The sequence below is a fragment of the Periplaneta americana genome, chromosome 17 (assembly GCF_040183065.1).
Source record: "Periplaneta americana isolate PAMFEO1 chromosome 17, P.americana_PAMFEO1_priV1, whole genome shotgun sequence".
In the NCBI taxonomy this organism is placed as follows: Eukaryota; Metazoa; Arthropoda; class Insecta; order Blattodea; family Blattidae; genus Periplaneta; species Periplaneta americana.
Window position 1 is genome coordinate 121918811 of NC_091133.1, and position 14386 is coordinate 121933196.

General features: G+C 35.6%; 1 protein-coding gene across 9 annotated transcripts in view; it reads right to left on the minus strand.

Moving 5' to 3' along the window:
- Positions 1–14386, minus strand: part of hth (Meis homeobox homothorax) — a 1486930-nt gene that overhangs the window by 1237431 nt on the left and 235113 nt on the right. The window lies entirely within an intron of this gene.

A 14386-nucleotide genomic window follows, 5' to 3' on the forward strand; every position in this document is an offset into this window, starting at 1 on the left:
ATAAACCGGACCTGGACAGACACGAACCAGAAGCTCCGCCACTTCGTGACATCGCTGGCGGTTCATGGATACCACCACAAGATATGCAGAATTCAGTGTTTCCACGAACCGGACGACAACTGTGTGTGTGTCCTATGCAACAAGACATGTGATAGATACCATATCCTAGTCTGTGGAAAGCGGCAGCTATCAGTCATTAACTTTGTTCAATCCAAGTGACTTTCATTTATGCACAATTTGTGCGCTTTATTATTATTATTATTAAAATAACCCAATAAAAATAAAGTAATTACTGGTCACTGTACTTCATATTAATTCAAGATCAACTGCAATAAAAATTATCCTGCACAGAAGATCACAGCTGAACTCCTCTCTAGAGCAGTAACGGAAAAGGAACGTCCTGTTTTCATACCACAGTCTAGTATATACAGCCACGAAGCTTGAGTTTTGAAGGTGCTAGGAACAATAGACTGTGCCGGTACAATTTGGCATTGTCTGTAATGAGGCGATATTAGCGATCTTAGTGGTTAGCAACTATCTATGGATGCATATTTACTACGTGTTGAGCTTCGTGAGTGTATATTTTATTTTAGTAGGTTATTTTACGACGCTTTATCAACATCTTAGGTTATTTAGCGTCTGAATGAGATGAAGGTGATAATGCCGGTGAAAAGAGTACGGGGTCCAACACGGAAAGTTACCCAGCATTTGCTCATATTGGGTTGAGGGAAAAAACCTTAACCAGGTAACTTGCTCCGACCGGGAATCGAACCTGGGCCACCTGGTTTCACGGCTAGACGTGCTAACCGTTACTCCACAGGACACTATGGGCAATCCGTGTACATGTTTTACAAGACATTACTGGCCTGTATTAAGCTTGAAGATATCGACGAGAATTTCGCACGGCGAGTTGTTTGCTTGAGAGTATTTATTATTGCTTTCACTAAGACACTAAGTTTAGGAAATTATTCACCAACACGATGAAGAAGGCAAGGACGGGACTCTTGCGCGACTCGAAGCGTGTTTTGCATCCAGACAAAGACGTACGTCTAAGAATATTTGCTACGACTTGAATCTACGAATGAAACCTATTAAGTTAGAGGCAGTAAAATATTTTACGATTCTTTTCGACTGAGGCTGAACAAGGCCGGGGTAACCAACAAGTGTAAGGTTATCGTTTACGAATTTTTAGAAGTATCTAGATCCGAGAGTGTGGTTCGCTGTCGGCAGTACTTGAAAGAGAACCTGGTCCTGCACATGCAGCATCAATAGATAGATTTATTCGACCCACAATATTCTTAATTGTAGACCTGGAAAAGGCTTTTGTACAGAGTGAAATGGAATAAACTTATGGGAATCCTGAAAAAAATTGTTGTGGACTGGAAAGAGAGGAGGCTATTCTGTAACCTTTACAGTTTCTACTAACGGTCTTACTAATAAAAACTCTATATACAGGCATTCAACTGTCTTATACTTATACAATGAGTAGCTCGTTTATAAGTCGTGTGTAAATTCCTTACTAATAATCACTACATACGTCGTGTATAACAGTATAACTGTTACACAGCTACGTCATAGTTTCGTCATTACTTCGTTACGAAAGGTAATAGAATATCTGAGGTTCTCTACTGGATCCGGTAGAGCGCTCTAGTGTGGCGTGTTAAATATCGATAGTACAACTGGCTCTAATCGATTACCACACTACATTTTGGTCAAAGAGTACAAGCTACAGCAATATTATTCTATTAATTTTATGATCTTTGGTTTGTTCTTCTGTGGTTACAAGGTAAACGTCATTATAAAATGACAGTCGATACGAACAGCTGTTAAAGGGGCGGCCATTTTTTTCCCTACATACAACGCTTAAACAAGGGGTTTCGTGTATATAACTACTGCAAAGCAATTCCCATTGTATAGTTACAGCCTGTTTATACGTCCATAGCTTATTCACGGTTTATTAGTAACGTTTTCTGTCTCAACTCTGCATAAGTCTCGTATAAAAACTATACACGGTTTATTAGTAAGACTGTAAAAGTTTAAGGACACTCCTTCAAAAGTAATGTTTCACTCTTGTCCTTTACCTATGTGAAATCCCCTATTCTTTACACAGGGACCAAATGCCTGTGAAGAATTAAGTTTTTTTTTACTGGAAATAATAGGCCTATTTTTACTTGTAGATCTGGAAAAGGCTTTTGTGACAAGTGAATTAGAATAAACTTATGGGAATCCTGAAGAAAATTGATGTGAATTGGAGAGAGAGAGGCTATTCTGTACTGAAAACCAAAATTTTGTATCTTTTGAACTGTGCATTACGTAATAATTTTTCTGTTACGAAAACGTATTGAAAAATTATAATTTTTGCAGGAGAAAAATTCATTACTCCAGAATGGGTGCACTTAAATCAATGAATTTTGGGATAGAGTAAGAGACGCCTGAAAGGCTTCTTGTGCAATAATTATCGATAATTTATGTTTAAAAAATTTGTGACAACTCCTTCACGCATTGTAATCCAAATTTTTTCTTTCCTTTATTTAGGAAAAATGGTCATTTTATAAAATTCTCTTGAATTTGAAATTCATGGCAAATTCACCCGAGACCGCCACTGCCACTTACATCATAACATTGGGAGTTGTTAATACTGGTCAATCAGCTTATTCCCTGTATTTTAGTAAACAGTTGTGGAGTTTGCTACAAATGTGGAAAGGTTAGATTTCTTTCTTGAAAAAAAAAGTGAAAATAGGTCGAAATTATTAATAATAATAATAATAATAATAATAATAATAATAATAATAATAATAATAATAATAATAATAATAATAATGATTTATTTTAGCTGGCAGAGTTAAAGCCGTAAGGCCTTCTCTTCCACTCAACCAGCAAAAAGTGTATATACATATGCATGAACTTACAAAGAATTCAACAATTTGATTTAGATGAGAGTTACATGTATACAAGAGTTATTTACAAATTAAACAACTATTAATTAAACACTGAAATAAACTGTGTAGCAGAATTAAACTAAAATACATAGAATGTTAATATATTTCAAATAATATTAGATAATAGAAAGAGATTATTATGAGACAATTAAAACACAGCACAATCAGGATGATGTCTAAAGAAAAAAGTAACAATGTAGTCAGTGATATTTTAAATCAGTATGATTGGAGTGAAATGCTAATAAGGTTATCTTTTAAGCTGTTCTTAAAGGTGTTTGTTGTCTTGCAGCCCCTAAAACTTTGTGACAAGGAATTCCATTGACGCGAGGTGGATATTGTAAAAGATGATGAATAACAAGATGTTCTATGAAGAGGTATACTTAGGGTGCCACAGATAAGTGATCTGGTATTTACGTCGTGGTTAGATTATAGATAAGAGAAACGAGACGAAAGGTAATTTGGTTTTGAAATGTGCAGAATTCGAAAGAGTAAAGACAAAGTGTGTAAAGTTCTACGTTCTTTAAGTCGGAGCCACGAGAGACTTGCGAAGGACGGTGATATGTGATCATATCGTCGGATGTTGCACACGTATCTGACGCACATATTCTGAGCTCGCTGTAACTTGACTGACAATTCAGAACTTAGGTCACTTAACAAAACGTCACAATAATCGAAGTGCGTGTGGAAGTGAAGTGGCAGATTATTGTAATGTGGAAGAATGACTGGAGATAATATCTAACTCTATCCCAAAATTCATTGGTCTAAGTGCACTGATTCTGGAATAATTAATTTTTTCCCACAAAAATATCATTTTTCAATAAGTTTTCATAACAGAATTATTATATAATACACAGTTTGAAAGAGAGAAAGATTGGGTTTTCAGTAAAAAGAATAAGTTTTCACAGGCATCTGGTCCCTGTATAAAAATCCGGAGGTTTCACATAAGTAGCCTATAACAGGACTGAAACATCACCTTTGAGGGGGTGTCCTTAAACTTACAGTAGAAACTACAATGCGTTCGTAGCTCGGCCGGACCGTTATAACATAACATAAATAATACAAACAAGTGTTAGAAAAGTGTTAATTAGAAATGATGAAATAAACAAGAAAACTTTTAATTAAGGATGATGAAATAAAAAATAGATATGAATAATTTTAAAAGGAACAATTATTGAAAGTACAATTTTCAAATTTGAATGTTTTAGTCGTCCGACCAAGCTATGAACGCACTGTATATATGGAACGAGTCGAAGTCAGGAAAGGAGAAGAAATGTCAGAAAGAAGTAGATTAGGAAGAGGAGCACGACAAGAGTGCCCTTTATCACATGCCCTGTTCAACATCTACTTGGTAAAGAACTGTGTTCAGAATATGGGAGGGGTGATAGTAGGAGGAAAAAGAATAAAGTGCATAATATTTGCTGATATGACGAGGAGGCGATACTAAGGGATTTGCTACTGAAGCTAAATGACAGCTGTGAGCAATATGGGATGAAGATAAATTGCAAACAAAACGAAGACCATAGTTATCGTAAGAAAGTAAACTTGTGAATTAGAAATAAGGCAGTGGAAAACGTGAACAGCTTCAAATACTTGGGGTGTACTATAAGCAGTAACATGAGCTTCTGCCAGGAAGTGAAAAGGAGGATAGCAATGACAAGAGCAAGCTTTTAATAGAAAAAGGAGCATCTTGTGCGGAACTTCGTCGTAATGTCCATGTTTCTGCCTCATGCAATGCCACACTCCACAGAAAGCACTTCAATAGTCTGTTCCAAACTTCTTTTCTCAGCTGTCAGTCCAGTGTTGTTGATAAATATTAACCGCCAATTTAAGAAAGCGAAGTTCATTGGATATTTCTTTAATCCTAAACGATTTTCCTTGTAAGATATTCTTGAGTGAGTGGAGTCTTATTATAAAGTGAAAAAGTGACATCTACTCTTAATTGACATGAATTATAAATTGTAACAATCGAGTGACCAAAAACGTAGTTTTATTTCAATCAGTTATGAGTGAAAATCTTGTTTCAAAGTGATAAGTGTTGTTCAAAATGAAATAAAGTATTTACAAATTAAAGCGTCATGCTATGAGGATAGATTAATAAAAAAAGAGTTAGGCTTCCCCAAAAACCAGAAGTCATATGCGAGTTTTTTTTTATCTCTTTCCTTTTGTGTCCCACCTGGTCATAAAGCCAAAAACCGCCACTGACTGTCTTCACGATACCAATTTTTTATAAGCATTGAAACGCTCGATTCAACACCGCCTAAGATCGAGACCCGTACCCCTCGAATACGAGGACTGCTTGGTATCTATTCAAAGGAATATAAATTTGAATTGTAGAGTCCGTAAAAGTAGCGTTTGTAGCCTCGGATACAACGTGCACGCTTATACATTCAGGCCTGTATCCGTGTTGACTGAACCCCACATTTGCATGTTACTACAAACAACATAAAACATAAGACATACTGTATGCAAAATACGTCGAGATTGAGAAACTCGGAACAAGCGTAGGTAGTCAATTTTTACAAGAACCGTGGTTACGTGTTACTAGTTTTATGCAATGCAATGATGTCTTGGCCTTCACTAAGTGAGTGTATATGTAAAACGCTTATTTCCATACCGAGATCCTATACAACAGGCTGTGTTTTGATGGAGCGTCTAGAAATATGATGTCGATGGAGATTGTCTTATGTTTCCAAGGAAACATATTTTATATACAGTATTTTGTTTAGATACGAGGCTGTGTCACAAAATGAACAGTCCACTGCACAAGTTTGTTTATTGCTCTACGTTACATAGGCTAGATTATTGTAGCTTTGTAGTCTGTTTAATTAAGAACTGATTTCAATAATGTTTCAAAGTAGTACATAGATAAAAGCAATACATTTTCGTAATGTTGCTATTACGTGTGTGCAGTGAATAATAGTAGGCCTATATATTACGATACAAGGTTGGGAAATGCTTTTTACAAAATCGAGATAAAGTTTGAGATTTTTAATGCACTTCACAATAGTAATATGCGTTACAAGAGCGGTATGTTGAAGTTTTCATGTTCGAGGAAAAGTTTGAAAAAGCGAAACGTAGTTGAGCTTTTTTAATTTCCGAGAATTGAAAGAAAACATACCGCTCGTGTATCGTACATTATTTTGTGCGAAGATCGTTTATTACATACCTGAAAGAGGAATTTCTAATTAGTTGCAATGAAATCTCCATCTTGGTTTCTGTTCAATGACGGCAATTTTGGAAAACAAAAATATCTATCTTCAACATTGTTGCTTTAAAATGTTTTCTGTGTTTACTATACTCCAGCAGGCCGTGATATACGTCTGTCTCTTTTTTTTTCCCCCAGTCTATAAATGTGAACTTAAAACAAACAGTAAGGTTATGTAATGATTTATTTTTCATTTTAATATTTTAACAATATTATTTATATAACATATTGCAGTAATAACATCGGCAAGTTTAATTTTTCCGGTCAAGGAGATGTTTAGCGTTCAAAGTAGCCGCCATGATGAGTCTGGAATCTTGTTGATTTTTTCACGGCTTCCTTAATGTTACTTGCATCACGAATGCAATAACTTTAGTGGAGTTGTAGAGTTTACTTAATTTTTGCAAATATTTAAAAACAATAATTAACAGTGCAATTTAGGTGAAATTGCAGTGGTAAGTTTCCAATTTATAATTATTACTATATTGAACGTCTCTAAAAATATGTTAAAAGCCTAAAGCAGTAAAATCAGTATGTCACTTAAGCGGTAAGAAGAGGGAAATTGTTATGTGTGTTAGGTTGGGAATACTGAATGTGGAATTTTATACTTTCCGCGGATTGGTTTTGTGCGGAAACCAAGCAAATACGCACCATCTCGCACAAACGTGTATTGTATAACCACTGTGACTTGATGACTAGCGCTTGTGCATCCCAGCCAAGTGGTCCTTGGTTTGATTCCTGGAGATTTATTTCCTTTTCAGGGTACTGGGCGTTTGTAATTTGTCTTGTACTTGCTCTGTGACGTATCCGCGGTAGCCTTGCATCGTGTTGACCACACGGTCAGGGAGGGCTGGACTGTGAGAGTCTTGTCTTGGTATAAAGAGGGACAAGAACCCTTAAATATGGGAATGAGGGATTGAATTAAATTTGTGGTAGCTTACAAATTATAAATGCCCGTTTCTTGAGTCGAAAACAAACGACGTTGAAATAGCATAAAATGTACGGCATTTATTTCCTTGGCCGATATACAGGTTGAATCGTAAGTAATGTCATTAATTTCAAGGGTTTATTCTTTGAGATATTTCAAAACAAAAACGTTTAATACAATTTCTCTCGTCTTTGCTTCTATTTCGAGATAAAAATTGTTTTATATGAAACATTCCTAGCGTGTTTTGTGAAAGCCATTGATTTAACTCCAAATATCCTTAGTAAATTTAAGAGAGGAGTGTACTATGACAAATTATTGAAAGAATTTTAGTTTCGTTCTTTAAATGTATAGAAATTTAGTCAGAATAAATGTAATTTTTCGTTCTGAAAAGGAATTTCAAAATGTTACATTTATTTGGAACAAATTTCAGCATATTTAAAGGACGAAATTAAAATTCTTTCAATTATTTATTATCATCATTTAAAATTTAAAAAATAGGCTTAAGGACCTTACTAATAGACGGTAATTATACACAGTAGTTAAAGGGTGTAAATGATATGTTGTTTTTGAAGTGTTGTATCAGTGAAGAATTATGTTGTGTCAGTGAAGTGTGTTGTATCAGTGAAGAAGTATGTCGTGTCAGTGAAGTGTGCTGTGTAAGTGAAATGTGTTCCTGTCAGTGAAGCTTTATAGTTTATAGTGGCAGTGCAAAGTATTTGAACAGTGAAATGTTTTTGAAGTGTTAGTGAAATCAGGATAGAATCAGTGAAATGTGTCGTAGTTCCAGTGCAGTGAGTGAGTTGACAGCGAAATGAGTGTAATGTTGAAAGGTACTTGTGCAGATATGAACATATACTCGTGGGTTTTAGTTCGATCTTAGTTTTAAGATACAAATTAGAATATTTCAAATGTTATTTTAAGTGATCGTTTCATTTAATTTAGTATATTCCCTGTTGTTGTTATTATTATTATTATTATTATTATTAATTGTATTTTAATTAGTAAGTTTATTATTGTCATTATTGAGTGTAATTAGTTACCACTGCCACCGGGTATATACCCATTGCAGTGTGAATAAATACATACATCATACATTGCTCTCTTAATTTGACTAAGGACATTGGGAATTAAATCAATGGCTTTCCCAAAACAAGCTATGAAACGTTTCGTATAAAACAATTTTTATCTCGGAAAGGAAGCGAAAACGAACAAAATTGAATTAAACTTATTTGTTTGAAATATCTCAAAGAAAAACCACCTGAAATAGTGACATTACTTATGGTTCCCTCTATATAATGAATGTCTCCTGAATTAAGACTGGTTCACGGCTGCTGGATCAAACACGAAATTGAGGCGATATGGCCTTAAATAAGTACTGAAGTCTGTCACATGGTCCACACTATTTAATGAGCACCATTGAAAGATTTGGAATTCAAGAAGTGTTGAGCAGGACAAAGCAGGGACCGTGCAGATTACGAGCCAGTAAATCTCAGCCGTTTGACGAGAGAGGAGGATGGTCACTGGATACAGGGCATTGAGGTCGAGCCAAAACCGTTAGCTTCAACAAAAGGTTGCAGTAGCCAGTTATTATGGAAGCTGTGTAAAATAATGATCGCGCCAGACACGCCAAAAGCCAATGCCAGCCTTTCAAAAACTCCATTGACATTTTCTACAAAATGCTTAGTCCTGTACAGATGTGTCCAGCACAAAAGGATTCCAACTCTTCATTTTGTCCACAAATTATTATTCTACAGAGCTTCTTTCCGAAGTGTGCATTGATAGAATGAATGAAATACTATAGTACATTTAATACAAAAGAGACATGATGAAATTATTATTATTATTATTATTATTATTATTATTATTATTATTATTATTACTATTATGGGGGTTGGGCGAAGGGCTAACAACCCATCACCGTAAAGAACAGCTTGTTACGAATCCTTCAAATAAGCCTCGGAATGGATTGGAAATTTATCTTTTGAAGAGGTGGAGAAGTTCAAATATCTTGGAGCAACAGTAACAAATATAAATGATACTCGGGAGGAAATTAAACACGGAATAAATATGGGAAATGCGTGTTATTATTCGGTTGAGAAGCTTTTATCATCCAGTCTGCTGTCAAAAAATCTGAAAGTTAGAATTTATAAAACAGTTATATTACCGGTTGTTCTGTATGGTTGTGAAACTTGGACTCTCACTTTGAGAGAGGAACAGAGATTAAGGGTGTTTGAGAATAAAGTTCTTAGGAAAATATTTGGGACTAAGAGGTATGAAGTTACAGGAGAATGGAGAAAGTTACACAACACAGAACTGCACGCATTGTATTCTTCACCTGACATAATTAGGAACATTAAATTCAGACGTTTGAGAAGAGCAGGGCATGTAGCACATATGGGCGAATCCAGAAATACATATAGAGTGTTAGTTGGGAGGCGGAAAAAAGACCTTTGGGGATGCCGAGACGTAAATGGGAGGATAATATTAAAATGGATTTGAGGGAGGTGGGATATGATGGTAAAGACTGGATTACTCTTGTTCAGGATAGGGACTAATGGCGGGCTTATGTGAGGGCGGCAATGAACCTCCGGGTTCCTTAAAAGCCAGTAAGTAAGTTAAGTAAGTAAGTAATAAGTTTTCACCTAAAACCCGAAGTCTAGTGATCACATAGTGTTTCTAGAGTGGTGTATTACAATTTTGAGGTTATTTTCAGTTATTTAAGTACGTTTTTCTCCCTTGTGTTTGGTGTGGAAGGATATCGCAGTTTCACCTTTTATTGTACTACATTTTATTATACTATAAGTTTCACTGTATATCACTGGACAAGTCTGGAATGGAATGTTATGAAACAGGCTTATTTTGTTGATGTTTATCTCGGCAGTGTTATGGTTGTGTTAATTACGATTGGAGACATTAAGAAGCTAACGGAAAGCAATACCGAAACTATAAATCTCTCACAGTTAACCAGTAATTAAAATGTATCCTAACCTGTTATATGACACAGGCGAAAGCATGCGCCAAGTGTTCATGCTTCATAAAACATTCAAGAATGTCAGAAGTCCGATACAGGCGTGTTGCTACAATTTGCATGATAAATGGTACAAACTCTTCCCATTGTCAACAAGAGTCTTAAGAATCCACAGAGGGAAGGGAAGGGAAGCCTTACAGCAAGGCCCACTCTTTGTATTCCTGGTGTAACTGTATCCTGGATACAGCTATTGGAGCGGGGGGGGGGGAGGTGGATGCCCAAAGCCTATTACCGCGGTTTTGTTTGGAGTGCCAGCATGATGGAGAGGGGCCAGCGTGGTATGCGAGGCATTCACGCTGTTTTTTCGAAATTAAAAGGGGCAAGGGGATCGTCCAACAGAATGAAATGAAATGATAGAATGGAAGGCTATAGTAATGGGCCGCCCTTTTTCCATATTAGTCGCTGTGCCATCGTAAAAATGCATTATAGTTGAGGCCTGCGATGGCGTCAGTTTTAGTATGACATGATGAAATAATTTGACCTCGAGCGCGCGGTTTCAAAATCGTTTCATTTTTTATCTGAGGGATTTTCATAAAACAGCACACTCATTCGACTGAAAAATAAACAAAAAGTAACGTCCTATTGTCTGTGAATTGCTTCCGTGATCGGCATTTGTTTGGAACGACTTTTTTTTGGGCGATATGATTTATATTTTAAATTTAATTGCACTGCATTCAAAAATATTTTTTTATTCTCATTTCGCACTGTAACCTATGTTTATGTATGCTAATAAATAGACACCAAGAATAATCCAAACTGTGGGAAATTATAAGGTGTGAGCGACATGGCTGTAAATTAACTATTCAAACCATAACGATACAAATTTCCGCCCTTAAACAGTAGGTCCGCGCCGGAAGTGACTTACAGACATTCAGTTCTGTGAAAGTTATTACAAAACTCATCGAATTGGTGCAATATAGCTACTTCCGTTTTGGTGTCAATCTGTAACAATGTTGATTTTTTTAAGTACTGTAATTGGTATAATACATTTATTTCAATCATACAATAGTACATTATGCAACGAGCCTATAATGAAGGTAATTAAGAAGTGAGTATGGATATTTATGAAACGAGCGCAAGCGAGTTTCATAATTTTCATACGAGCTTCTTAATTACCATTGCAGGCGAGTTTCATACGACTTTTTATGCTCGACCATATTTCTAACTTGAAATTACCGGTATTCAGATGTATACATTTTATTTGTAACTGACAAGATCGGAACTGACCTTGTTCTAGGCCGTGAATTGTTAGATGTGCGCAGACGCGAAAGTATTGATTTTTTTTCCGAGGAACGAATATCATTGACCTTGATATAATCTAGAGAATAACATGAACATTAATCTTGATATAACCTGGAAATTGATTTAGAATTGAAAAACGAGATGACAAATTGAATTTATTTGAATATTATTTACAATTAACGCTAATTATTATAGTAACAGAACATAACCTTCTGCGACAGTATTGGATTTCCAGCCTCCCTGACGTTTCGCTAGTTTTCTTTCGATTGCATATCCGAGAATAATCGATACTTGCGGTTTTATAATGCTACAATGGTGATTTCTCATTGACTGAACAACTATACTATAATGAATAGGTGTACTTTAATGAGGTGCATTAAAGAAAGGGCTACTGCCAGGTGTATAATTACTACATTTCGGCATGGTCGAGCATAATAGTACATTATGCAACGAGCCTATAATGAAGGTAATTAAGAAGTGAGTATGGATATTTATGAAACGAGCGCAAGCGAGTTTCATAATTTTCATACGAGCTTCTTAATTACCATTACAGGCGAGTTTCATACGACTTTTTATGCTCGACCATATTTCTAACTTGAAATTACCGGTATTCAGATGTATACATTTTATTTGTAACTGACAAGATCGGAACTGACCTTGTTCTAGGTCGTGAATTGTGAGATGTGCGCAGACGCGAAAGTATTGATTTCTTCCGAGGAACAATAATGTCATTGACCTTGACGTAGTCCCGTTAAACTTGAAAATATTATAATATTATAACCTTGATTATTGAATTCGACATTGAAAAACGAGATGACAAATTGAATTTATTTGAATATTATTTACAATTAACGCTAATTATTACAGTAACAGAACATAACCTTCTACGACAGTATTGGATTTCTAGCCACCGTGACTTTTCGCTAATTCTTTTTCGATTGCATATCCGAGAATAATCGATACTTGCGGTTTTATAACGGTACAAAGCTGACTTGTCATTGGCTGAACACATGTAAGCTGAGTTATCATTGGCTCAAGACCTGTACTATAATGAGTAGGTGTACTTTAATGACATGCATTAAAGGACTGCTACCAGATGTATAATTATTACATTTCGGCATGGTCGAGCACAAAAATAATTACGATATCACGCGATGTGATCGAATTTAGTGATATTAATCTTAAAAAATTGTATAATACTCGTATACATACGAAATAATCACTTCAAAGATCGAGCCGTGAATTGAATTTACGACCTTTCATTTCAAGTCACATACTGTTTGGTTCGCAGTTTTCACTGTATTAGACTAAAATATTATTTAAATGAAATGACCAGTACACCAATGTGGCCAGTTGATAAAATAGCATCATAAAATGTAGGCTACATTCGGAATGACAGTTTCTAACAACTCATAAACATATCTGGGATTCTATCCAACATTTAAAACGCCAACATATGACGGTCATCAGAAAGAGTTTAAGCCGCATTTTGCTACAGGACTTCTAAAAATGCAACAAAGTTTGAATGTAAATGTGCAAAAATTCGACAACCACATTGGACTTCAGAAACGAAGATAGTGATGGAGAAAATGAAATCAGAGATGTTTGAACTAATCTATGCTAATGGCATGGGCAATGTTCAAAAAGGTATTAAGCAATAGATGTTCAGGAATTGATTTCAAAGCGTTGGTGCAATTCATGTCAGTTAAGTGAACAATTTCTTGTAATTGATTTATATAATTTCATTGCAGACCGTCATATCCCATAACTATGGGCCTGGAACACAACTATGGTCCACGATACAACCATTCGAAGAACATTGTAGAAGTAACATTGACCGTTCGTACAGCAAAAAATATAGATAAACGAGGTACTACGTTATGGAGTACAAAATTTGAATGGTTGTATCGTGCTCCAGGGCCATAGTTACGGGAAATGACGGTACTGCAAATTGAGGATTTAGTTGCATGAATCTAGCAAAACCTGGAATTAGAAACTGCCTTTCAGTAAAAAGAATTAGCACTCTGCTAACAATAAATCCTGAAGGGCCTACTAGTAGAATTTCAATGTTTAGAGTGTCCATAAAATAACGTACAGTAGGTGTAATTGATTCTAAACATACCTACGTCTAACGATTTACTTACATAAGTAGGCCTATATCTAGAATGTAGTAAGATGGATTCAAAGCAATAAAACCCGAAGAAACAAATTACATAACTTTTTGGTACTTTATTAATTTTATCTTTCTGCACAATTATTTATAATAGTGCACAAGTATTTCGCAATTTGCACAAATATAATTTTTCATTTGTACATTTTTGCGACAATAATTTATTTTCTAGCTTGAACCCTGTCAGAAATATATTATGTTTTAATTCTAGATTCTCACGGCTTTAGTCATATAGAATGCTTTAAGCTTATACGTGGGATAGGCCTACAAACATTTTCGCAAATAAGTCGATAACTAATGAATACGCAATAGAAAGTACTCTGAAAGCAGCTCAAATTCCAATCCACTTACATTCACGAAATATGTGAGATTTCAATAGTTATTATGTATTGCACTTGTGATTTGTGATCGATTGCGAAAGACTTCTTGCTCTATGACCGAGCCTATCTCAAACATCTGTATTTAATGTTCCTAATTATGTTAGGTGAAGAATACAATGCTTGCAGTTCTGCGTTGTGTAACTTTCTCCATTCTCCTGTAACTTCATCCCTCTTAGCCCCAAATATTTTCCTAAGCACCTTATTCTCGAACACTCTTAACCTCTATTCCTCTCTGAAAGTAAGAATCCAACTTTTACAACAATGCAGAGCAATCGGTAGATATATACGTAGTCGCGACGCTGTTATTCCCGGCGTGACTCCTCCTCTTTGCTTACGTCTTAGGAAGTGGAGGCTCTATAAAGTCTAGGCAGGTAGTATCGTTCGCCATTTTTGTTCTATCGTTGCCGAGCTACCAGACGAGGAATCTATTTGCTGTACTGTTAAACATTATCATTCGTAGCTCCTATGATAATAAATCAAACGCACTGTAATTCAGC